This window comes from Meles meles, chromosome 5 (assembly GCF_922984935.1).
Source record: "Meles meles chromosome 5, mMelMel3.1 paternal haplotype, whole genome shotgun sequence".
Lineage (NCBI taxonomy): Eukaryota > Metazoa > Chordata > Mammalia > Carnivora > Mustelidae > Meles > Meles meles.
This window is the reverse complement of record NC_060070.1, coordinates 139493530-139519636: the sequence shown is the minus strand read 5'-3', so window position 1 is coordinate 139519636 and position 26107 is coordinate 139493530. Positions and strand designations below refer to the sequence as shown.

The 26107-nt window shown below is 44.1% G+C and overlaps 1 protein-coding gene and 1 pseudogene across 6 annotated transcripts in view; both read right to left on the bottom strand.

Moving 5' to 3' along the window:
* Positions 1-26107, bottom strand: part of PHACTR1 (phosphatase and actin regulator 1) — a 558036-nt gene that overhangs the window by 352087 nt on the left and 179842 nt on the right. The gene's annotated exons all lie outside the window — the stretch shown is intronic.
* On the bottom strand, positions 14803-14960 carry LOC123942787 (annotated as a pseudogene).

Sequence of the window (26107 nt, the reverse complement as noted above, 5' to 3'; positions counted from 1 at the left end):
AAAGCAGTAATAAAGTATCCCTATAAATCCCTTGAAAAATAGCAAGAACTCAAAGGCTATTGTTTTTCAGCTATGATGAATTTGGATACTGTGGAATTTTTTTTTTTTTTTAAACAAAGAAACTGGACCTTGGTTTTGAACTATAAAACCATGTGTCATCCCACAGAAAAACAGCCACATTATTATTTAACGTATGTTGCCCTCTAGCAGATGGCTTAGTATTGCAAGCGTTTTGCTCAGCACGTTTTTTTCCCCTGACCATCTCTCTAGCATTACATGCAGGTCTAGGAAGACAGGTAAGGGAGAGGCTGCTCCCTCCTCCCCCCGCACTTGACCTGCCAGGGCCCCTCCGTGTTTGGTACAAAGGCTGGCAGGCGCTGGAACTGATGCAGAATTGAAGAGCAGATGGTGCATAATCAAGCTGGGCCAAGTGAGATGAAGCAGCCTCAGTCTGCGGCACTCCCTGCCATGACCAAGAGAAGGGCTGGACAGCTTGCCAGAGGCGGGCTGGCTGGATACAGAGCGCAACCGGGATCTTAGGATGAGGCGCTCTGGCATGATCATGAGTGCTTGCGTGTTTTGCTAAAAGTTGGGGAATTGTCAGTAACGTGGCAGGATACAAAGTCAATGTACAGAAATCAGTGGCTTTCTTATACACTAACAATGAAAATACAGAAAGGGAAATTAGAGAATCGATTCCATTTAGTATAGCACCAAGAACCATAAGATACCTGGGAATAAACCTAACCAAAGAGGTAAAGGACCTGTACTCGAGGAACTATAGAACACTCATGAAAGAAATTGAAGAAGACACAAAAAGATGGAAGACTGTTCCATGCTCTTGGATTGGAAGAATAAACATTGTTAAAATGTCTATACTGCCTAGAGCAATCTATACTTTTAATGCCATTCCGATCAAAATTCCACCGGTATTTTTCAAAGAGCTGGAGCAAATAATCCTAAAATTTGTATGCAATCAGAAGAGACCCTGAATTGCTAAGGAAATGTTGAAAAACAAAAACAAAACTGGCGGCATCACGTTACCCAATTTCAAGCTTTACTACAAAGCTGTGATCACCAAGACAGCGTGGTACTGGCATAAAAACAGACACATAGACCAGTGGAACGGAGTGGAGAGCCCAGATATGGACCTTCAACTCTATGGTGAAATAATCTTCGACAAAACAGGAAAAAATATTCAATGGAAAAAAGACAGTCTCTTCAATAAATGGTGCTGGGAAAACTGGACAGCAATATGTAGAAGAATGAAACTCGACCATTCTCTTACACCGTACACAAAGATAAACTCAAAATGGATAAAAGACCTCAACGTGAGACAAGAATCCATCAGAATCCTAGAGGAGAACATAGGCAGTAACCTCTTCCATATCAGCCACAGCAACTTCTTTCAAGATATGTCTCCAAAGGCCAAGGAAACAAAAGCGAAAATGAACTTTTGGGACTTCATCAAGATCAAAAGCTTCTGCACAGCAAAGGAAACAGTCAACAAAACAAAAAGGCAACCCACGGAATGGGAGAAGATATTTGCAAATGACAGTACAGACAAAAGGTTGATATCCAGGATCTATAAAGAACTTCTCAAACTCAACACACAAAAAACAGATAATCATATCAAAAAATGGGCAGAAGATATGAACAGACACTTCTCCAATGAAGACATACAAATGGCTATCAGACACATGAAAAAATGTTCATCATCACTAGCCATCAGGGAGATTCAAATTAAAACCACATTGAGATACCACCTGACACCAGTTAGAATGGCCAAAATTAGCAAGACAGGAAACAACGTGTGTTGGAGAGGATGTGGAGAAAGGGGAACCCTCTTCCACTGTTGGTGGGAATGCAAGTTAGTGCAGCCACTTTGGAGAACAGTGTGGAGATTCCTGAAGAAATTAAGAATAGAGCTTCCCTATGACCCTGCAATTGCCCTGCTGGGTATTTACCCCAAAGATACAGATGTAGTGAAAAGAAGGGCCATCTGTACCCCAATGTTTATTGCAGCAACGGCTACGGTCGCCAAACTGTGGAAAGAACCAAGATGCCCTTCAACGGATGAATGGATAAGGAAGATGTGGTACATATACACAATGGAGTATTATGCCTCCATCAGAAAGGTTGAATACCCAACTTTTGTAGCAACATGGACGGGACTGGAAGAAATTATGCTGAGCGGAAATAAGTCAAGCAGAGAGAGTCAAGTATCATATGGTCTTACTTATTTGTGGAGCATAACAAATAACATGGAGGACATGGGGAGATGGAGAGGAGAGGGAGTTGAGGGAAAATGGAGGGGGAGATGAACCATGAGAGACTATGGACTCTGAAAAACAACCAGAGGGTTTTGAAGGGGCGGGGTGGGGTGGGGGGAGGTTGAGGAACCAGGTGGTGGGTAATAGGGAGGGCACGTACTGCATGGAGCACTGGGTGTGATGCCAAAACAATGAACACTGTTATGCTGTAAATAAACAAATAAAAAAAAAAAGTTGGGGAATTGTGGGAGGCCTGGCCATGACCAGGAAGGAGTGGTGAGTGTAGATGCTACCGAGCACATCTCCTAGGGAAATTGTGAGTATGCTTTGGTGATGTCTCCTTGTGCTACAGATTCCAAGACTCAGCGGGACCACTGGGATGCCCTCCTCTTGCTTTGGGAATCGGTCCATTTTCAAAGCGACTCTCATGAAGACACACAGCAAATGCACTGAACGGTCACTGAGCTTGGGGTGGATGGACGGGCCACTGTATCTGCAGGGCAGCTGTTGCACAGGAGCAGGGTTTGTTTCAGCTACTGGTAAAAATCCTCTCTTTAATCTGCCTATTCTGAAGACATCGCTTCAGGCTCAATGTCATGCCCTTCGTATTTTTAAATTCGCTTCCACGTTCACTTAACATAATTGCAAAAAGAAATTTAAAACTAATTACTCTTGCACAGAATTCTATATCTCACAACTCGGCGTCTGCAAATAAAGGAATCCATAGCTAGTCTGATCATAGTTCCTGATAGCGTGGGACTGTGACCTCATCGCAGTTTAAGCTGACACCACGATGGAGACAGGGACATGGCTATTACTTCAGGACCATTACCCTGTGGGGAAGAATAGATCGCAATTAAATTATGGTAGCAGGGACCCCAGATTCCATCCATATCAAGAAAGAAGCCAGAATGATGTGGATATGGAAAACCACATGGTGTACAATGGTTGAAAAAGATGAAGTCTTTAAGAAAGAAATAATTAAAAAAAAAAAAATCTCCCTGACCATGTGTTTCACTGACATCGAGGCAGTTACTAGAGGCTGGTGAGAATGTTTCCTGCACGACAGTCCACCCCCACGTTGCCTCTTGGTTTCTATTGCCTAGGGACAGCTACCTCCATTGCTTCTTGCTGCTTCCCTGTGTCACTGTCCCTTCTCCTCTCTGCACCACCATCTGACCCATTTGACTAAAATGCAAATCTGACAGTGTCATTTCTCTGCTTGAGATCTTTCAGCGGCTTTTTGCCACCTGTCGAATAAATGGTTCTCATGTTGCCAAGCAAACCTAGGAGGCCCTTGGAGATGCTGCTTCCCATGACCATGAACCATTTCCGCCCTCCCTTTTCTCCTACTGCCCAGACAGCCGGTGCCTGGCTGCCTTGCAGTTTCCCGGGGGTGCTCTTCCTGACTCAGTCCCTCCCCTCCCGGCCGTTGCATTTGCTCTCGTTCCCTCTCCGTGGAGAAGCAGTCAGGTCTCTTCCGGGCCAAGCCCCAACCCATAGTAGCCTGCCCATTCTTACCTGCCTGTTAAGACTCAGCTCAAACATCACCCCCTCTGCCATGTCTTCCTTGATTCTCCCAGGAAGATCATCCCCCCCACCTTACGTGCCACACAGCATCTTTTTCATCAATGCAACTGTGTTTATCTCATTTTTATCCATTCTGATCGTCTGTTGTCTTCTTCACCAAGCTGTGAGCTGTTCAAGAGAGCCACCGACCTCTATGTCCCATTTCTCACTAGGACCCTGATCTGTAATAGGCAGTCTCTATCGGATTGTTAAATTCTGTTTTTGAAAAAGAAAAATTTCGGTCTGAAGGAGAGAAGATAGAGAGGAGCTGGCAAGTGTCCTGAAGTATATGAAATGTGGTCATATGGAAAAGAGTCTGGACTTGTTCTGCCTCGCTGTGGGCGGGAAGTGTGACCAACGCAGGGAGGGTATAGTGAGAGACAGAAATCATATAAAGAAGAACGTCCTAATTGTCAGCTGTGCAGAGGGAGAACCAGCTGTCTCTTGAAACAGGTAGTATCTGATTGCTGGGGTATTTAGGCTAAGCTGGAGATTTTGTAGGAATTACTCAAGTATCACGTGGATGACCACACTGGTTGTCGTTCTGTATTATGATATAATAAGTAAAACATGGCATCGATGTCCTATCATCCTAGCGTTCTGTATCTCAAAACAAAAAACAAAAAACAAACAAGCAAAAAAACCCACCCAAAAAACCTAAATAAAATTGTCAGGACCAGGGCACCAGGGTGGCTCAGTCGGTTAAGTTCTCTGCCTTCAGCTCAGGTCATGATCTCGGGGTCCTGGGATTGAGCTCCATGTCAAGCCCATGTCAGTGGGGAGTCTGCTTCTCCCTCTCCCTCTGCTCTCCCCACCTCCACTCATGCTCTCTCTCTCTCTTTCAAAGAAATAAATAAAACCTTAAAAAAAATTGTCAGGACCTAGATTTCCTTGTATCACTATCCTCAGATGCTTGATACTAATTACTGAATGTTAAAGATTATCGACACTTGTTTTTACAAGGACAGTTACTGAATGTATGACATTGTTCCAGGAAGGTTTGTAACATACTTCACATTTAAGATTCTGATCCTGGCAAATGATATTATTATTGCATATTACTGGATATGTCCTCTGATTCTTCAGGGTGGAATCGAAAAGAAGTTTCCACTTTCCTCCTTTCACCTTAAGGTGGCATCGAGATTGTTGTTATCGTTTCTATTTTCACTTATAGTTTGGATTCATTCCCAAGTTTGATTGGGTCTTTTTGTTTTTGCTAAGAGTTAGCTGCACATTTTGAGAAAAATAGGAATTCTTAAAGTGACATTAAAAAAATATATTTTATTTACTTGAGGGGGGGGAGCATGTGCACAAGAGTGGAGGGAGGAGCAGAGGAAGACGGAGAAGCAGGCTCCCTGCTCCACAGGGAGCTGGAGTCCATCCCAGCACCCTGAGATCCTGACCTGAGCCAAAGGCAGACGCTTAACCCACTGAGCCACCCAGGCGCCCATGCTGTGACATTTCTAAAGGCCCATCACTATTCAAGATTTCATTAATTACACGATTCTATGTATGAATTATACATTTTTTTGTTTTGTTGTTGTTGTTCCTGCATCACTGTGGGAGAGATAAAATGGTGAGAGGATCTGAGATGCTGGGTCATTATGACGGCACAAAGCTAACTCATCATTTCCCCTCTCTTTATAAACTCCAGGTTTTACTGCAGTTGCCAATCCTTGCATGGCCCCAGGTTAGGTGTATGTTACGCAGTCTCCTCAGTGTGATTTCTTATTATCTAAATAAACCCCGGAGGAAACCGGACTCACGTCAGTGTGAAAGGATCCTCTTAAAGATGATGATGAAACGTGTGAGTAACCACTCATTTAGGCTGCAGATCAGGCAAGGCCCTTCAGACTGGGTTCAGGACAGAGAAACTGGCTTTCTGAGCCAAGTTCGCCAGGTGACTGAACAGAACACTAACAGCATTTTCCCATCTTTCTAGTCCGTCTAGAAAGAGGCTGCCGCTGTATGGGAGAAACACACCTCAGGACACTGGCTCTGCCGGGTCCCCAGGCAAGGTACTCCGTCAGGAGGTGGCATTTCATATTCTGTTCATACTAGTTGTCCCCTAGGAACATGCGGCCCCTTTGTGTCACCCGCATCAGTCTGACCTCAGTCAGAACAGCTGGAGATGCCCACTTAGTTTTCAGAGAAATCACTCAACAGAAACTGCTATGGAAGGGTCAGTATGGAAAGGCTTATGTGTGGGAGCTGCTGACAAGATGAGTTAGGACCGCTCTGGTTTTAGGAGGTACTTGGAGTGTTCGGTCCTTCCCCCTGGTGCCAAATTTCTGGTTCTATGTGGTACTAATTAACATACTCCTTCATGCAGTGATTTGTGGTGCTTAGTACTTCTTTCCTCATGATGCAATCATTAATAAATATTTATTAAATACAAATATTTGATTTATACATAGCAGAGTTCGGAGATTATTTTAAGTGGTATAACATGGCTATGTCAGGGGGTCACTAGCTAAACTAGTTGAAATCCAGATGTGAAGACTAGAAGCAGAAGGATGTATATTTTCAAGATTTTTTATTTATGTATTTGACAGAAAGAGAGAGAGAGAGATCACAAGTAGGCAGAGAGGCAGGCAGAGATGCGGGGAAGCAGACTCCCCACTGAGCAGAGAGCCCGATGTGGGGCTCGATCCCAGGACCCTGAGATCATGACCTGAGCCAAAGGCAGAGGCTTAACCCATTGAGCCACCCAGGCGCCCCAGAAGTATGTATATTTTAAAGATTATTGTCTCTCTCTCTCTCTAATGTAATCTATTATTTTATCTCCTCAGAATAATTTCTTAGGCCTAAATCTGGAAGAAGAGTGTCCAACTTGAGCCTACTGGTTTCATTACCATTTTACTTACTTTCTTACTTGCCTATTTATTTAGAGAACGTGTGTACAGGAGCAGGGAGGGGGAAAGGAGAGAGAAAGACAGAATCCCAAGAAGGTTCCACACCTAGCACGGAGCCAGGTGTGGGGCTCAAACTCACGAACCCGAGGTCATGACTAGAGCCAAAATCAAGAGTCAGATGCCCACATGACTGAACCACCCAGGTGCCCCTCATTACCATTTCTAAAACATGACTACATCAGCAAAAGGGATAGAGGAAGCAGGAAGCTTTAAAAGAAAAATGAATTGAGAATAGAGAAATTGAGAATTTCCTTTATTCAGCCCTGAGGAAGATTCTCCGACCAGCTGGCTTACAGATGCGATTTACCCATGAAGTGGACAGGGATGCATCACACTGGCCGGGTTTGACACCAGCGGGCATTAAGGGGATTCTAGTAGCAGATCTTGATAATATGCCACGTTCGCCAAGCAACTTGGAGGTTACAGTTTGGCTTCTTCTAGAAACTTCCTCTGAAAGAGAGAAAAATCACTGACTCTCCCCTCCCTTCGAACTACCATTTCAAATATTAATTGCAGACCTACTTACTCTGTCCCAGTGTTCCACGATTGGGAGTTCAACCCAGATTTACATTTTGAATGTGGATATTGACCTCAGTATAAAGAACTGATTAAGGATGGGGGAGGATTGAGTCAGGATATCAGAAGAGTAGAACCACAGTCTAGATTAGAGACAGTAAGAGTCTGTGTGTACAGAGGCAGAGGGGAAAATGGGTTGAGAATGGGGAGGTATATTAAGAAGATGAAATTAGGACGACCTGCTCACTATGGAAATATACATGCAGGGAGGTTTCAGGGAGATTCTCAGATTTCTTCTGTAAGTTTGGTATTAGCCTCACTTGGAGATATTGATAATGCTTGAATGAATTAGGAAAAAACAGTTCCTGAACTTTCAGAACTGAGGACCATCGTTAGTGACCTTTCTAAGGTCATTCTATCCTGTTAGAGTGTATCTGAGTGCCAGGAAACCAGCGCCTTTCAGCCTAAATCACTATATAGGGATACAAATACACTATCAACCCCTCACAGAAGTCTTATATGGTGAATAGCACAAAAATGAAATTGCTTGTAATTTTCCGCCTATCTCCTTCTTCCGCAGTCCCTATCTTCCCTGGAGAAATAACAAACTCAAGCTAAACAGGTTTGGTTAATGTTATTTGTATTTTATTAAACTGTAATTCTTTTTCTGAGACACTAGTTGTAGGAGATACCAAGAATTTTCTCGGACAGCTGAATCACCAAAGAGAATTTTGTGATGTTGCAGAAACAGTCGATTGCTCACAGAAGGGAAATGTGTCAGTAGTTGAAAGAGTTTTCAAAAGGGAAGAACAGCCAACTATGTAATAGTTAATTTTTCTATTGGATCTTCGTTTCTTGCTTAGTGAAAATATTGCAATTTTGAGGGAGGGACAAGAGAAACGCTATAATAACACTCCTCCTGGTAATGCTCATCTCTTAATTTGTCTGCCCTCGATTTCTATGTCGTGGGGACTGCTTTTCCCTTCTCCCTGTGGTTCTGGTGGGCCTGTCCATCAGTGGTGGAGCCAAGGGTCAATCAGAAAAGCTCATCTCCCCAGACAGAGTGATTGGTCCAGAGTGGCCCAATTGGTCCTGAGTAGCCAACAAGGGCCAATCAGAGTTCTTTTGGGGACTTGAAGGCTTGGTTCCCTGGTAGCTTCCCTTTCAGAGACCATGAGCTATATTCCCTTGGGGCTTTGGTCTGTCAGAGCCCAGGTTCCCCTGTGCGGAGACAGAACCTACCAGAGAATGAAGGCAACATAACCGAGAGATGAGGAGACCCAGCTAGAGTCTTAATCACATCAGTTGAGGGTCTGCATTCATTCTCCCCTATTACTATTCCTTGAGCCAATACATTCTTCTTTTTATAAAGTTTAGCTTTGAAAGAAAAGAATAGTGAAGAATTAGATATCCTGAGTTGAACTCAAAGCTATGATATACAGATTATCTGACGGAAGGAAATATTTTAGTGGATCATCAATAGCACTTTCCATTTAAAGATCAGAAAGCATCTTTAAACATGAAGTTTTTGGAAGGGGAAAAAGTCAACCCCTGTGTAGCTGAACTATAAGATAATGGGAGGTGAGAACACCGGAATACCGTGTTTATGTAGAATTTAAGTCAAATGTCAATTCTGCAATGCTTTGATGTCCCTCTTAAAATTCAATAATCTATGGTTGAAAATCACTGAACATAAGGAGTAATATATTTTTAAATCAATCTGACTATGTGGTTAAAACCAGAGCTGTCAACAGGCCAACTCTCTGGGAATTATTTTACTTGGAACACGACTGACATTTCCACTCTTCTGTCTATCTTATATACGGACAATGACGGGCACAAAAAGCCTGCCTTGACTAGTCTATTAAATCAGGAAAAGGGAGAGAAAGGGAAGCTTGAAAATTAATTTTATCTGTGTTGTAGAACTTAAAAAGACAGAAATGATATTAGCCGTTATTTATCCAACTTCTTTAACATACCATGTGAGGGTATTATCACACATATTTCCTGGGGAATTTAATTGATAAGAAGTTGCCAGGTAGGAAAGTCTAAACCCCTATTATCCAAAAAAAATCTTCAATGTATGTTAGGTACCTACAGACTTACCCTAATACTTTGAAGATGAAACAATATTAAGTCATATGTTTATCATATGAAATTGGCAAACTCCTCCCCACTCATCCAACATTCTGTCTTTGGACCGCTCTTCTCTGGGCAGGTAATTCCTATCTACCCTTATCATCACCTGCTCTGGATGTGCTCTAAGGCTCTCTCTCTCCAGAGCCTGGGTTAGCGACCTTTCTCCAGTACGTACCCATATGGGGTCACATGTCACATTAAACTGTCACTGTTCCCCCGTTAGACCGGGAGCAACTTGATGCAAAGATTGTGTCATGCTCATTTCTGGATCCCAGAAGAATACACAGTTCCTGGCACATAGATGATGTTCAATAAACGATGTAATAATTTATTACGTAAATTATTATGTGATAAATTTTTCATTTTATGAGTGCGGATTAGACACTGCCCTTTGGGAGGGAGACTCTGGAATCAGCATCGAAGATCTTACTTAAAAGATATCCAACACACCCAGTTAAATAGAGTTTAAGGACAAGAACAAACACTCAAATAAAAATGTACTTCAGTAGTTCTTTATCACCAAACTTATGACGTACCAGAGGACAGGGACACGATTGTGTACACCTGTCAGGTTAGTAGCTCTCAGCCCTGGAAGGTCCACTAGAATCCTCTGGGGCAACTCTAGGACCATATAGATACCTCATTCCTGTTAAGATCGGGCTCTCTGAGGATGGGTACGAAACATCAGAGTTTTTCAAAGGTTCAGTAGGTGATGTCAGCATTTAGCCAAGGATTGAGAACTACGGAATTAGCTAACAGGTAGGAGCGCTTCCTACTATCCAGTTGGCTTTCCTATGAGTTTCCCATTATTTCTACAGAAGTGATTGGGATCAGGACCTAACACATAGCCTATGTACAGAGGACTCACTGTATGCCAGACATGGACATCTATCATCTCAACAAAACCCCAATTGTTCTGGTTCATACACAAGATTGAGGCTCCAGGGCTTAGGAAACAGCCAGACCCTGGATTGGGAGTCACCTCTCTCTCAGTAGCCAGATACTAGCCTCTCTTTCTAGTATCCTTACACTGGGCTGGTTGGATGGGAGGCTGATTACGCCGGACTGAGACCTGGTCTGTGACCTCTGAGTATATAATTGGTTTGCTCTACAGATAATGAACTATTTGTCCTTCCCTAGGTCAAAGAGATGTCAGGAAATAAAGATGGAAAGGCGTAATGTCAAATGTGATTCTCATGCCAAACTATTGTTGGTAGTAGTTTCCATAAAAGAAGCTAGTTAAACAGACAAACTAACAAACAACCCAAAGCAAAAATTAAAATTCAAATAGCTTCTATAGTTCATTTATGAATTCATATGCATGTTTTATTCATTCGACAAACATAAAAGAAATATCTTCTCTATTCCAGATTCTCTAGTATGTGCTGGGATATGAGAAAGAATGGCTTGATTATCCCCTCAGTCGTAAGATGGATGTAAGTATTCTGTTAAAATGATACACAAACTTTCCATTAAAAAAATATTTTTGAAGGTTAAAGACAGGATTTTATTTTAAGTTTTCAGAAAGTTACCCCCTTAAAAAGATGTTAAATTATAAAACATGTGGTACTATCAGGAAATAAGAAGGAACCAAAAATCCATAGATATTACAACTGGATTCTTGATCTATTTAAAACTGTTTAAGAATGTTAATAGGCTGAAATCTTTCTTAATTTATCCTGGGCTTTTCCCATATTTTAAAACTCAGCTGGTGGAAAAATATAACTATCGCCAGTGATTTAAAAACTATTTTATTTTATATGACTTCAAGGGTAGAGCTGTATTTATCTTTAATAAAATAATTAAAATCCCATTTCACTTGTATTTCATAATAATTATTTACAGAGTTCTACCGGGGAAGGCCAAGAACTCCCCTGGGGCAAAGGAGAAGGAGCTGAGAATCAACCAGCAGGGAAGCTTGGAGAATGGTACTTGCTGTACTCATTCTTAAATAGCAAGGAAGAAACAGAATTAATGTGAAGTAGGACGGAGTCGAGTCCCCTTGCCCTTGTAAGGAAGTGAAATTTAAGTTTTCACTTAACCTCCGAGAGAGAGGGCACTTCTGGTCATGCTGACCCTCTGGTTGATTCAATCGTAACAATGCTATCTAAGGGCAGTTCTGGCGGCCAGAACGTTTGCTTCCTGGCTGTGGGTTCATGGCCTGGCTCTTCTTTAATGACACCCTCCTTTACCAGGCAGTTGTGTCTGGCACTGTGCCAACGGTTTTCCTTGTCCTGACTTGTTTAATCCTTACAGCGACCCTTTAAGATAGCCCCATTTTACATAGAAGGAACTGAGGCACAGAGTGATTAAGGCATTGACCAGGGCTGGGGGTTGAGTGCAGGTGCTCTCGTTCCAGAACCCATGTTCTTCAGGGTGGATGCCCGCTTCCCCTCATCCATAGCTCCTCGTCTCTCTTTGCCTCAAACCTGTAAGCTGAAAGAGCCACGGGGGCTCTGTCAGGCCATGCAGAGCTTGCAGAGAAAAGCAGTCATGGGGAACCTGCTGGGTCTGGAAACATGGAGCTATGGTCCTCAGGAAGTCCAGAGTTCTCTCTGCCTGGGCTGCTCGTAGTGACCTGCTGGGATGGGTGACATGGGCTTCTGCGGCTCTGGCCAAAGTGTGGGTTGTCCATCCTGTCTAGTGAGAAGCTGCATGTTCCTCAGGCCATTCCCTTCTCAGGGAAAGCTAACTGACTGAACTAGGGCCCAAAAGGAAGAAGCAGTACTCTGGGCAGAGAAAATTGAGGTCTGAGCACCTCAACCCAGGGAAGATGTGTGGAGAAGTAATTTGTAGAGAAATAAGAGAGAGAGAGAGGACATCTTGGACATTGGTTGATGGAGCTGAAACCGGGTTCGCCAGAGGGGATCTTTGGGAAGAGGTCCCTGAATGGGAGTGAATGGGAGTCCCGTCAGGTAACAGGAAGGTTGTTAAGAAACCTGCCATTACAGCAGGGTTTCTAACCTCAGCTTTGTTGACATTTTGGGCTGGGTAACGTCTCTTGTGTCTGGGGGTTGCCCTGTGCATTATAGGGCCCTGGGCACATTCTTGGCTTTTATCCCCTAAATGCCAGTGGCACCCCCCCCCCCCGCCCTCCCAGTTGGGATAACCAACAAAGCCTCCAGGCATTGCCAAACGTCCCCTGTGGAGGACAAAAATGCCCCCCATCCCTGCCACTTTGCTGAAAACCACTGTGTGCAAACAGCCACACTGGAGGTGAATTTCTGGAGTCCTGAGTCTTTCTAAGGTCTAGATTATCTTTCCTCTCTTAGGTTGTGCAAAAAGGAGGTTGATACAAAAACTCCTGAAATTTCATTTTCATTTTTTCCCCTCCTTCCATCCCTCCTTTTTTCCCTTTTGGATTCATTTTCCTTTCCCTCCCTCCCTTCCTTCCTTTCCTTCCTTCTTTCCTGCCTTCTTAACATAATTAAAATTTTTTAGAGAGGATATAAGAGGAATCTCTTATCCTTAGACCTCCTGAACTTCACTTTCCATCAAGGCCAAGGACAGCTGTCCCTGTGAAGTTACCTATAATAATGTTTTCGGTACAGATGTATACATACTATTGCAAAATGACTATTACATGCAGAAAGCAGTATCCAAGACCCCAATCCTTATCTCACTTCCTGACTCAACGTTCTATATTTCTTTGCTCATGGGAAACTTAGGGCAGGAGAGCAACCAGCAGGTTGCTGAGCCCTGACCTTCTCTCCAGGGAGGGCTCACCCTAGGGATGAAGGAGAGTCTCGTGCTCCCCTTCAAAGTGCACGCCATCCTACCCACTGTGTTTATCAGCGTGTCTCTTGAATTGCTCTTTGTAAAATAAGAGGAAAAAGAAATAACAATTTAAAAATAAAATCAAAAGATAATATTTGTCTGAATAATAAAAGAAGAAGCCAAAAAGGCTTAAATGTCAAGTAAAATGTCAAATTAAAATAAAACACACACACACACACACACACACACACACACACACACAGGAGTCAGGAATAATTAGTGGAGAGTAGATAAAGTAAAAATGAAACAAAGACTAATTCACAGCCAAGATTCAAACTCCAGAAAGTGGACTTTAATAGAAAAGAATCGGTAAAATGTGAAAATAAGAGAAGAGGATACAAAAGTGCAAATAATTTAATTGACCAAGAAACCGAAAGCTTTCAGTGAAAACATGAGTGGGAGTAAAAGTAAGGCTAAAATAAAAATAAATCACTGGATGATATTATCAGCTTAGAAAAAAATTTGTGAGGGAAAAGGAAGTAGTCAAAAATAATTAGTAGCAAGTAAAACAACGAAGTAAAAACAAAGAATGGGGAAGGGCTTAATACAAATAAAAAATGATCAAAAATGTTTCTTAAAAAAATAATTGAAGCAATTGAAGAGACTAATTAACTTTAAGAAGAAAAACCTGTGAGTTGACACAGTGAAGCAAGACAGCGTCAGACCAGCGCCAGGGTGGCTGGGTACGTCAGAGATAGGGTTTCCAGAGAAAAGAAAATATTTGCCAAATATCTGCTAAATCTGGCACCCAGGCCTTAAAGAGAATCAGTGGGTAGAGGTGGTTCCCTGGTCTGGTCTAGAAGGGGGCTGGACTGCATGTTCTGGGGGGAGGGCAATGCCACCAGGAAGCCCGTTTAAGTTCTCAGCTGGAGGAACACAAGGCCCCACAGGGCCTGGACCTCCCATCCCATCAGTGGGCAGGTATGACACTACAGTTTCTTGACCAGTGGCGACATCACACGCTTGCCTCCTGGGCTTTCAACTACTCTTTCTCCTCTGGAACATGTGAATTGATCTGAACCCAGGACACCCTGTGGAGTTGGTCCCAAAACATTTCTTACAGAAATTTTTTCACATTCAAGCTATTCTTCATTCATCCAGAAGAGGGCGCAGGCAAACATGTTGATCGGAGAACAAGGAAATGTTAGCGGCTCTCCTTCTACCAGGTACAGGTACAGGAAGGGAGGGAAATCCAAAGGGGTTGAAATCAAGAAGGGAGATGAACCATGAGAGACTATGGACCCCGGGAAACGAACTGAGGGTCTCAGAAAGAAGGGGGTGGGGGGAGGTGTTAACAGGGCGATGGCTATTAAGGAGGGCATGTGTTGTGACGAGCACTGGGTGTTATACGTAACTAATGGATCATTGAATGCCACATCAAAAACTAATGACGGGGGCGCCTGGGTGGCTCAGTGGGTTAAAGCCTCTGCCTTCGGCTCAGGTCATGATCCCAGGGTCCAGGGATCGAGCCCCACATCACGCTCTCTGCTCAGCAGGGAGCTTGCTTCCCTTCCTCTCTCTCTGCCTGCCTCTCTGCCCACCTGTGATATCTCTCTGTCAAATAAATAAATAAAATCTTTAAAAAAAAACCAAATGATGTACGACACAGTGGCTAACGGAACATAATTTTAAAAACTGCAAAATAAAAAAACGTGAATATCAGAGTTTTAGGAACACTTGCAGGTATCTACATACAAATACACCATTCCATTTTAGTTTCACTCCCTTGGACAAATTACACTTGATCTTAGCCAAAAGGCCGAGAAGTGATTCCCTTGGACAAATTAAAAGAACCATACTAGTTGGACTATTTAAACAGTTTATGGCATGCAGATATGACTAAAGATCCCGTTAACTAGGGTGACAGGTAAAGGGCTTGTTATCTTTCTTCTGGGGGTGATTTTATGATTCAATGCCTTAAAATGATGGCTTCCATTCCTACTCCCCATACCATCCCTCTACTAGAAAAGTAAAATCATGCTGCATTTATTCATTTGATGTCTATTAATCACTTACTCTGTTTGCCAGGCAATTGACAGATGTTGTGAGCACGTGATGAATAAGATTCAGACTCTGCCATTATGGAATTTACAATCTTCTTAGAGCAAAAAGGTAACAGACAGATACATGGGCTGATTCAGTGTGGTGTAATGGGTGATGGGTTAGAAGTGCACACAGGTGCTCTGGGAGAAGACAAGAGGCCACTCTCGCAGCCTCCAGGGGCTCCAGGATGTTTTTCTGGGGAGGCTGTATGAGGATATGTAGATGATGATGAGGCAAAACAGTGGGGTAGGCTGGGTGGGAGGTGTGATTCAAGCCCAGGGAGCCGCATATGCAAAGGGCTTGGGGTCAGACACAGTAAGGCAGGTACCCCAGTCCTGTGCTGGAGTGCTGTGCAGGGGAGCTGGCGGACATGGAAGGGTGGAAAGGTGAGAGGGGGAGCCCATGCTGAGGCGGTGTATGCTGGGAGTGATGGGAGGTCCTGACAGCAGGGAAGGATTGCAGTATAGAGAGAGTTCTGGCTGGAGCAGGGAGAGCGGATCAGCAAGAATGGAAACAGTGTGCCTTGTCGGTGGGGGGCGGTGCCGGCTGAGGGGATCCCTGTGAAGGACAATGCAGGCTGCCTGAGTAAACCCACAGAAGCCACTCTCGGCTGAATGTTCGTGTCCCTTCTCTGATCCCTGACCTAGACTCAGATGTTGAAAGGTAATCTTCGATTCAATGACGTTTAGAGGTGGAAGTCTTTGGGAGGTGATCACCTCATGAGGGTGGAACCCTTGTGAATGGGATCCGTGCCCTTATAAAACAGATCCCAGAGAGCTTCCTCATCTCCTTTTGCCATGAGCGGCTGTAGTGTGGACCAGGAAGCAGGTTCTCACCAGACAGGAATCTGCCGGCACCTTGACCTTGGACTCGCCAGCCTCCAGAATTCTGAGAGATACATTTCTGTTGTTTATAAGCCGCACAATTTGGGTAATCTGTCCTAGCAGCCAGAAGGGACGGAGACAGTAGCCAAGATTGAAAGTGGTGACGTGTCTGAGACATTCAGGAAGTAGATCTAATGGATGTAGAGGCTTGGTCCTCCAAGAGTGATGGCCAGGTTTCTGGTTTGGCACAGGGGCTCTGGGTAGTGCCTCGTGGAGACACACAGAATATATGTTGCCTTTGTCACAGACGTGAGAACATGGAGGTTGCTGAGGGTGAGTGTTAGAGCTGAGCTCCGGACATGCTGCGATTGTGGGGTCCGTTGGGCACGTGGTTTCAGGGTTCAGTAGAATGATTAGGGGATCGGGGTGGGAATAGTTTCGAGAGTTCACAGCTGGGATTTGGAAGCATGGAGTTGGGTGGGTCCCACGGCGGAGAAGCTATAGAAAGTAGAGGAAAGGGGAGAGAGCAGGGCAGTGCCGAACCACAAGGTTTAGGGGAGCCAAGGAGGCAAAAAAGGACCCCAAGCATGGCCAGAGATGTAGGGAAAAAAATCCCAAGAGAAGGAGGTGTCCTGAAGTCAAGGCAAATGGCGTGTCAAGGAGAGAGTGACCCACAGCGCTAAACACTACCCGAAAAGTCAAGTGAGGTAAAGAAGGCAAAGTGCCCATTACATTTTGGAACAAACACATTTTTGTCTTTTTGGCTGGAGACATTTCAGTGGAGTGATAGAGGCCGAAGCCAGAGAGAGGATATAAGTGTAAGTGGGGAAATGGACACTAACAGTGAGGTGACCTGTGTGTGTGTGTATGCACACATGTGTATATGTGTGTGTGCGTGCACGTGTGTGTGTACACACGCACGTGTATATGTGTGTGTGTTCGGGTGACAGCCCCTGGCAATCATAACAGGGTGTGGGATTGAAGGAGGCTTTATTTTCCTGCCTGGGAGGAACCGGGCATGTTTAATGCCAATGGAAATATTCCGGCAGGAGAGGTCACGAACTATTTCAACACAGAAACCAAGGTTGGTGATGATCGTTTTATTATTCATTTCAATCAGGTGTGTTTTCAGAAAGGTCTCCTAGAAGAAGAACGTATGTGATCATCTCGATTTGCGAACTTGTATTGGAAGCCAACGGTTCTACACCTGCTGCTGCCCCAGTGAGCAGATGTAGACGGAATTCATCGTCACTGCGAACTGCTCTCAGGCAGGCACGCTGGGAACTTAAACCTCTACATCAAGAAGACTTCATAGAACTTTTATTTCATTCACTTTGAATTCTACCCTAACACATTGGAGAAAGACGCAAACCTGACCTTTCTCATTCTCCAGGGATCCCCCCACCAAGCCCTCCAAAAATTGCAGCCACGATACTCAAAAGACGAGAAAGAACCGCACAGGTCAAAACCAATTGCGTGGGAAGAGAAAAATATAAGGAACTGTCAGTTCACTGCAGTTTTAAAAATGAGACGTTTTATTCCCCAAAGAAATATGGCTAGAGCTGTTTTTGGCACTAGAGAACGTTTCTCTGTTGTTTACTTTTATTTTTAACTAGAATCTCCTGGGGAGCAGGGACTAAATCCAATGCCCTGAGCTCCTTTCCCGCCCATGGGACTGTCTGGCATTTTGGTCCCATGTGAAGTATTTAATTGCACCTTGGGGGGTGGTGGGTGGCGGGGTAAGGGTTCTGGGCATGCTCTGTTCAAACGGCATTGCCCAGACGTCTGGAACATGCGAAAGGAGAGCAAACAGTAATCAGGCTAAGGAATTCTCGAAGGAATATGGTTCTCCGAGTCTGAAGAATCCGGGAGAAGCTCCTTCATAAATCTCCCAAATGGTGCTCAACCAATTACAAAGCATAGATGTAGTTCCAAAGTCAATTTCCTCCACTGGGCAACTGAAGCCCGTTTTAATACCTGCGTCCGGTTATAAGGATAATGGCTGCTAATGGGTTTGCTGTATTAGAACAGAGAGATGCAGTCCTGGCTTTATGTGCACAAGGATCATGGGTGCTCTATGTACAGTCATTACGGTATTGGCAAGTTATCTACATAGATGGTCCCTCTGCTCGCATTACTTATGTTGTTAATTCCCAAAAACAGCCCTGAGGGGTTCCAATTAGCCGGAGGATGCAGAGCTTGCTGCCTGGTGTCTGAGCAAATAGGGTATTATGTTCATCCTGACCACGCACACTCAAGAAGGGCTTCTTTACTGGGGCTGTTTCCCCTCTTGGGAGGATCTCCCTGACACGAAATCTGGGGGAAACTCCATAGAAAGTAGAGTTTCTCTATCCTGGCTGCACTTCGACTTGCCCTGGAGTTCTGGAAAATAATGTGAGACCCACCGGAGACCAGTTAAGTCAGAATCTCTGGGGGGCGGGACCCGGGGCATCCCTAGTTCTAAAATTTCCCCACGTGATTCTAACTTGCAGACAGACCTGAGGATTACAGATTACAGTTCTGAGGGAGAGGATGTCAGCTTGGTCTTGTTCTGATGCGTAGAATTTGCACAAACACGGCAATCTTCTAATATCAGAGCTTGTCTTTTATCTGGCAAGAGGTCACCAGCATTGTTGCGGCTGGCTTATAATCGCCAGGTCGACGGAGGGACCCCGCTACCGTGACGCTAAACGGTAAGACTCATACAACTCCACTGTCTTCGCTTTTTGTAGTTTTGTTAATCATAAAGTAGAAAGAATCCTGATATCAGATGAGAGTAGGTGAATTATCCCCAAAGTGAAATTGTATGCAGGTATTAAAGCAATTATGAATATTGCTTATTCATATTCATTTAACAACTATTTCCATTTTTTAGGTTTATTTTTTTCTTTTCCAAGTTTTTATTTAAATTCTAGTTAGTTAACATAAAGTGTTTCAAGCATAGAATGTAGTGATTCATCACTGGGATATGACACCCAGTGCTCAAGACAGGAAATGCCCTCTTTAATGCCCATCACCCATCCAACCCACCCCCTTCCATCAACCCTCAGTTTGTTCTCTACCATTAAGAGTCTCTTATGGGGGGGGCTGGGTGGCTCAGTGGGTTAAAGCCTCTGCCTTTGGCTCAGGTCATGATCCCAGGGTCCTGGGATCGAGCCCTCCCCCCATCTCTGCCTGCCTTTCTGCCTACTTGTCATCTCTGTCTTTCAAATAAATAAATAAAACCTTAAAAAAAAAAGAGTCTCTTATGGTTTGCTCCCCCCTCTTTTTTTCCTTTCCATATGGTCATCTGTTTTGTTTCTTAAATTCCACATGAATGAAATCATATGACATTTGACTTTCTCTATTTCACTTAGCATAATACCCTCTAGCTCCATCCACATGGTTGCCAATGACAAGACTGCATTCTTTTTGATGGCCGAGTAATATTCCATCGACACACACACCACATCATTATCTGTTCATTTATCAGTGGATACTTGGGTTGCTTCCATATCTTGGCTACTACAAATAATGCTGCAAGAAACAGGGAGCTTGTATCTTTTCGAATTAGTATTCTTTGGGTAAATGCCTAGTAGTTCAATAACTGGGTTGTAGGGTAATTCTATCTTTAACTTTTTGAGGAACCTCCATACTGCTTTCCAGAGTGGCTGCACTGGTTTGCATCCCCCCCAACAGTGTAAGAGGTATTTAACAACTACTTTCAGAGGATCCTTCAGGGTCTAGGCTCTAGGTTCTAGACTCCAGGACTCTAGAAGCGAACAAGGAAGAGGCTTTCACATTTTTCTGAAAGGAAGTTTAAAAAGAACATGCATATAATGATACCACTTTTGTGACACAGATGCATAAAAACATGGATGATGTACATCAAAATAACATCAAAATAACTATCTCAATAGTTATCTCGGTGTGATGGAATTAAAGACAATTTCAACTTTCACTTTTGGATTTTTTTTCTACGCTGGGCACTTGTCATTCATGTAATTTTGTGTATATAAGATCGATATTCCGTTCTCAGATGCCCCACAGCTCTCGAGTGACTTGTCAGAGAGCAGGACTTGTCTCCCTGTCATGGGGTGGGGGACAGCGCCGCTGGCTGCGGCATCGGCTAGAAGCTGCACAAGTTCAACAGCAACCTGGCAAAGCAAACCTGACTGGTGAGGGTTAAAGCATATTCAGTCATAATTACAATAATACTCTTGGGCTTTCTTCCTCTTTATCAGCTTGGTTTTCTGTGCGAGGGCCCGAGACAGGAGCTCAAAAAGTACGTAGGTAAGGGAGAGCGTGATCACAAGGCGGGTTAACCTGTGGGGAGTCACTCACATGCAATATTAAAAGTAGCCGCGAGATGGCGATAAAGTTTAAAAAGTGAAGTAGGGGATTTCAAGGAAAAAACCCACAGGTCAGGCATGGAAGATGTGCTCCTGTGCAAATTGCCATTAAGGGGAGCTGAGGGCGCATGCTATCTCCCACCTGCGGAACCTCCCTCCCTTGCCCCTGCTCCGCAGCCAGGGGGTCGAAAGGTGGTTCCAAGTGACTGATGTTTCCACTGTGCAGCTGCAGAGGCCCAGGGGCACAGCGGGCCACCAGGGGGAGGGATGGTGGTCCCCAAACGCAAGTTCTTAGTTAACAATGAAAGGGTCACAGAGCTAGCACGCATATACCTAGAACCTGTCCACGGATTAGCTAGCTCGTTTACGATGTATCTTGCCGCTTCACAAATTTTCCAGCTATTCTGTTGTTATTATTACGGTAGCAATTTCTGTAGAGAATCTGGAGCGGTAGGGCGGACAGGAGAATCTTAAGCAGCAATTGCCTCCTGCTGACGAATGAGTGTTTATTGAAAATTTGCTGCTCTCCTTGACTCTGATTTTAGATTTTAATTCATAGCACTGGACGCAAAGATTACAGGCGCTGGAGTCAGACAGCCCTGAGTTTGGCTCCAACTTTGCACAGGACTCTGTTCCCTTTTGAGCTCCTGGCTTTCTCACCTGTCCAGTGGGGCTTACGGGAGGAGTTGGGGTGATCGTGTTTATAAAGCGGTCAGCGTATAGGAGAGGCTGGAATAATGGGATTTCCCTTCCTACCCAGTCCCATTTTTAGCCACATTACAGGCCTCTGAGGGTTGTTGCCTGGACACTCTATACTGCCAAGACTCAATACGTTTTCCTCTCCCTCTTAACCTTCTGGAAGCCTCTATCCTCCTTCTTTGGCTTAAGAAATCCTAGCATTGCCTCAAAGCCTGGCTCCGAAGCCTGTTTCTTTCTCAGAGCCCATCACCCGTCCCTAAACAGCCTTCTAATGAAACCTAGTCTCCTTTGCTGTTGTCATTCATTTGACTTGTACAACTTGTCCTACTCAGTGCTGGTGGTTCCCACCCCCCACCCTCACTGTGGATTCCTTGAGGACACAGGTCATGACGATGTCTCAGCGCCTCACATCTGACCAAGCAGAAGGAAGAACTTTGATTAATCACACTACCCTGTCTCCGTGAAAAGGAAAACTATGCCCGAGACAGTGACTGCCATTGCTTCTGCTCTGCTTTACCATTAACTCAAGATACAAAGAAAATGAAACGTTGTAAGAGACCGTATTATTTTGACCACCAAAGTGGGTCCTATGTATGAGGATTTTGCAACCAAGTCCCCAAACCTCCCACGTAACTATAAATCCATACGGGTGTGTACGTCTCACTGCTTCCCTCTGAGAGACCCAGAGCATTTCTCTGCTAATTCGATCCAGATTTGAAGAGCCACTACCCAGGCAAGAGAAGTTCTGCGTGTGTCGTCTATTATTTGCACAAGGTGAAGCTCGCATTAACTATATTAAATCATAAATGAGCTGGATACTGTCCCAGTATCCATGAGGACCATTTTCTCTAATGTGCTCCTTTGGCAAAGACCACTCACTTTGACAAGATGCTGCAAACTAAGCAAAACGTCGTGCCCGCTCCCATCCTTCGGTGACAATAGAAGAGGAGTTCCATTTTTCAGGGCTTTGCTGGGACAGATTGAGGGTTCCTGGGGAGCACTGCAGCATTCGCATATTCAATATGAATTTTTAGCATACTCATTTAATAAGCTAGTAGCTTTATAGGGAAAATGTGTCTTTCATGCAGATGCTGATTTCTACCTGGCCGTGATGGTGGAAGGGCTAACAGAAGCCCCGTGGGTATTATCTCATTCGATCCTCCCAGCACCCTAAAAAGCAGGTCTATGGTTATGCCCTTTTTACAGATGACATTAGGAGTAAGTGGCCGGCAGAGGGTTACACAGCCAGCAGGTGGATGGAATTCACGCCCAGTTTGATTTTGGGGTTAACTATTATTTATGTGCCAAATCCTGAAAGGCTTTTGGTAAAACCAGATTCTTTTTGGCTCAGCTTTATAATCCAATCAAGGATGGATTGCATGTTTATACAGACTCAGAAAAATGTGGTCGGGGTAGGAGGGGGAGGCACAAATTCTGTAACAGGAGCACCAGGCCTTCAGGAACTTTGTAGGAGGAACAGGGAGGCCAGGAAGGTTTTTTGAGAGCAGTGGAATTACAGGATGAAAGGCCGGAGTTATCTGGAGTAGCCAATGGTTAGGTTTGTCCATCAGAAGGCTCTAACTTAGGTAGCATCCTGAAATTTCAGTTCTTTCTTTCTTCATGAAAACGTATCCATTTCTCAAGCCATGTAAGGACACCATAATTTTTGTAATAAAATCGAATTGTTAGGGTAGTCTCCATTGACTTTGGCATTCAGCTCACATTTGAGGAACCCAGGGGAAGGAGGGCACTTAAAAAGATTAGGGTTAAGGTATGGATTAAATGACAAGGAACCTCATTGCCACCCTCTTGAGCTCGATAACACGATCCGTAAAATGGAAGGGGCAGTGCCTCGTTCTTCATACGGATCACCCAAGTGTCACACGATGGTATCGGAAATGCTGATTTTTGCTTTTTCCGGGGAAATTGGTACCACTTTGGAAAGTGTTCTTTACTCAAACCTGAGAAATGAAGGCTTATACTTGCCTACGTAAAGCGCAAAATGATTTTTTAAATAATTTTTTGTTTAAAAAGTAAAATGATGAAGGAAGTGAACCAGTGATCTACAAAAGTCTTTCGATGTGCTATGTATGGCAAGGAAGATAGGTATTCACTTTGTCATTCAAGGACTTGCTGAACATTAGTGAACATTATTGTTGGTGGCTGCGGTAGAACAGCAAACAGAAGAGACAAAGGCAGTTAGACTCATAAGCTTATGAAAGAGACGGGAAGACAGCTATTGAACAGTAAATAGAATAGGCAAATTATTATGAAAGTTTAGAGGTGATAAATTGTTATTTGTAAAAAGAACAAGGAGAGAGCAGCGTCAGAAGGACCCCAAGTGTTGGGGCCGTTTTCGTGGTCAAACATGGTGACCAGCCTCTTCCTCCCCGGGATGGTGATACTTGAGTAAGTGAGGGAACCGACCAAGCAGATGTCCAGGGGAAGAACATTTCAGGCAAAAGGAAGAGGATGCCTGGAGTGAAGGCCCTAAGATGGCAGTGTATTTGGTTCCAGGGAAAAGGAGAGCAATGAAGCCGGAGCAGAGTGAGTGAAGGGGGAGGGAGAAGGAAATGGGGGTATCGGGGCCCAGACCCAGACCTTGTAAGTGACGGCAGGGGATTGCTCTGAATGAAAAGCGAGCCCTTGCAGCTTTGGGGAAGAGGAGGTACACCGCCTGATGTCTGATTTCAAAGGCTCACTCAAGCTGCCTATTGAGAAAAGCAGGCGAGCAGGGCGTTAAGTGGGAGGGCGGTCGGGGGGAATGGGGCAGGATCCCAGGTGATCTGAGGGGACTTGGACCAGGTGGTAGCAGTGAAGGCAGAGAAACTGGCAAGAGGAACCTTCATAGTTGGGACCACATGTTTGTAAGATTCCCCCCCCCCTCCACGAAGCTCGCCTCTAATTAAGCTCTGCTAGTCTGGGAATAGTTAAAAATTAAAAAAAAAAAAGAGAGAGAGAGAAATTGTGGGGCATCTGGATGGCTCAGTTGGTTGAGCATCTGCCTTCGGCTCAGGTCATGATCTGAGGGTCCTGGGATCGAGCCCCGAGTCGGGCTCCCTGCTCAGCGGGAGCCTGCTTCTCCCTCTGCCTCTCACCCCTTCCATTGATCTCTTTCTCGCTCATGCTCTCTCTCTCAAATAAATAAAATCTTAAAAAAAAAAAAAGAAAAAAGAAATGGAACTACAAAAAAAGGAGAAACTGAACCTCAAAAAAAAAAAAAAAGAAACTGAATTTCAAGAGTTTTCCTGTAATCATATTTCAAGTCTATCTTTCAGTTATCTGATTTATTAAAGGAATGAATCAGTGAAAAAAAGAACTTTAGAGGCATCAAAATAGCACTGGATAACACTGGAACACTGGCTCAAGGAAGCCCGTTTGGCTCCTCAGTAAATCTTACTCGCTGCCATCTGCTCGCAGATGTCCCAGAAATTTGAGAGAAGGCTGACAAAACCACTTCGATTTCTTTCCAGGCCTCCAACGTACAAGGTGGAAGAGTTCTGGAACCCTGGTGTCAGATTAGCATATACTCCCAAGTATCATAATTTCTTGACATTTGTAATTCTCCAAGCACATTCTGGCTAGTATGCATTTGATCATTAAATGTTGTTGTGATAGATAGAGATAGAAATCGAGATACAGCGAGTCACAGAGACTTTCGGAAGGCACTGGAATCCAGTAACTATCTGCTTTCCACACCCTTTGTCTGTGGGAAGTGGGATGGGAAAGTATTGACCTTGATGTGACCTGCTGTGGACAATGAAATATGATTGAGTACAGCATACATCTCATGAGGCCAAAGCTATAAGAAGCATGTTCCCACCCATTGCTGTTTTCCTCTCATTAGACTGGTTTGCACCAGAGAGATCCCTCCAGCATGAGTTCTGAAATAGAGACACATGGCACAGAGCCATAGCTGGCGAGAGAGCCCACACATAACAGGAGTGAGAAACAAATGTTGCCAAGTATTGAAATGTTGGAGTTGTTACCGCAGCAAAGCTAATACAAAGTCATTCTGCATGGGTGCATTTTCTAATTAGCAGAAGGGTTTATTTCTTAGGGGGAAAATCTAATTAAAAACATACTTTTTTGGGTACCTGGGTGGCTCAGTCATTAAGCATCTGCCTTCAGGCTCAGGTCATGATCTCAGGGTCCTGGGATCGAGCCCTTCTCCCTCTCCCTCTCCCTCTTCCGCTCCTCCCCACTCTTACCCTCACTCTCACTCTCTCTCGCTCCCAATGAATAAATAAAGTGATCTTAAAATAAAAATTAAAACATACTTTACTTATCAAAACTATATTACTCAACGCATGGCCTTTAGAAAGAGTTAAGTAAGATTCCTTTTTAATGATCTTAGGTTTTTTGACATTTATGATTAATTATAAAATGCTAATCTAGATATAGCTTATGAAAATTTGGATTTATTTTCAAAACTTTTCTACTAAATGCCATGTTTCTTAAGATTGGGAATAGTGTTGTACCTATCTTTGTGTCCCCAGCATGTAGAATGATGTCTGGCACACACTGGACTCCACTAGTTCTTGTTGATACATGTGGCAAACAAATACAAGCTATGTGAAGCCACCGGGGGATTACTGCTTCTGTGACTGAAAGGTGATGTTCCATGGATGGGTGCTGGTGGACAGCAGGGGTCAGTGATGGATTGGAGGAGGAAGACTATGGGTGTTTAGCTTGGCTCACAGTCTTGTGCTGGCCAGGAAGATTCAGGGGGAAGGAAGAACAGAAGAGCTTGTGAGCTGCATGCCACAGTTCAGCGGACTCAGCAGAAAGTAGTGACTTATTATTATTTTTTTTTACAAGAGGTATTTATTTGAGAGAGAGCAGGGGGAGGGCATGGAGGAGAGAGTGAGAGAAGCAGACTCCCTGCTGAGCACAGTTTGATGTGGGGCTCGATCTCACGACCCTGAGATCATGCCCTGAGCTGAAATCAAGAGTCTGATGCTTAACTGACTGAGCCCCCAGGTGCCCTGAAAGCAGTGATTTATTACGCTTCTAATACT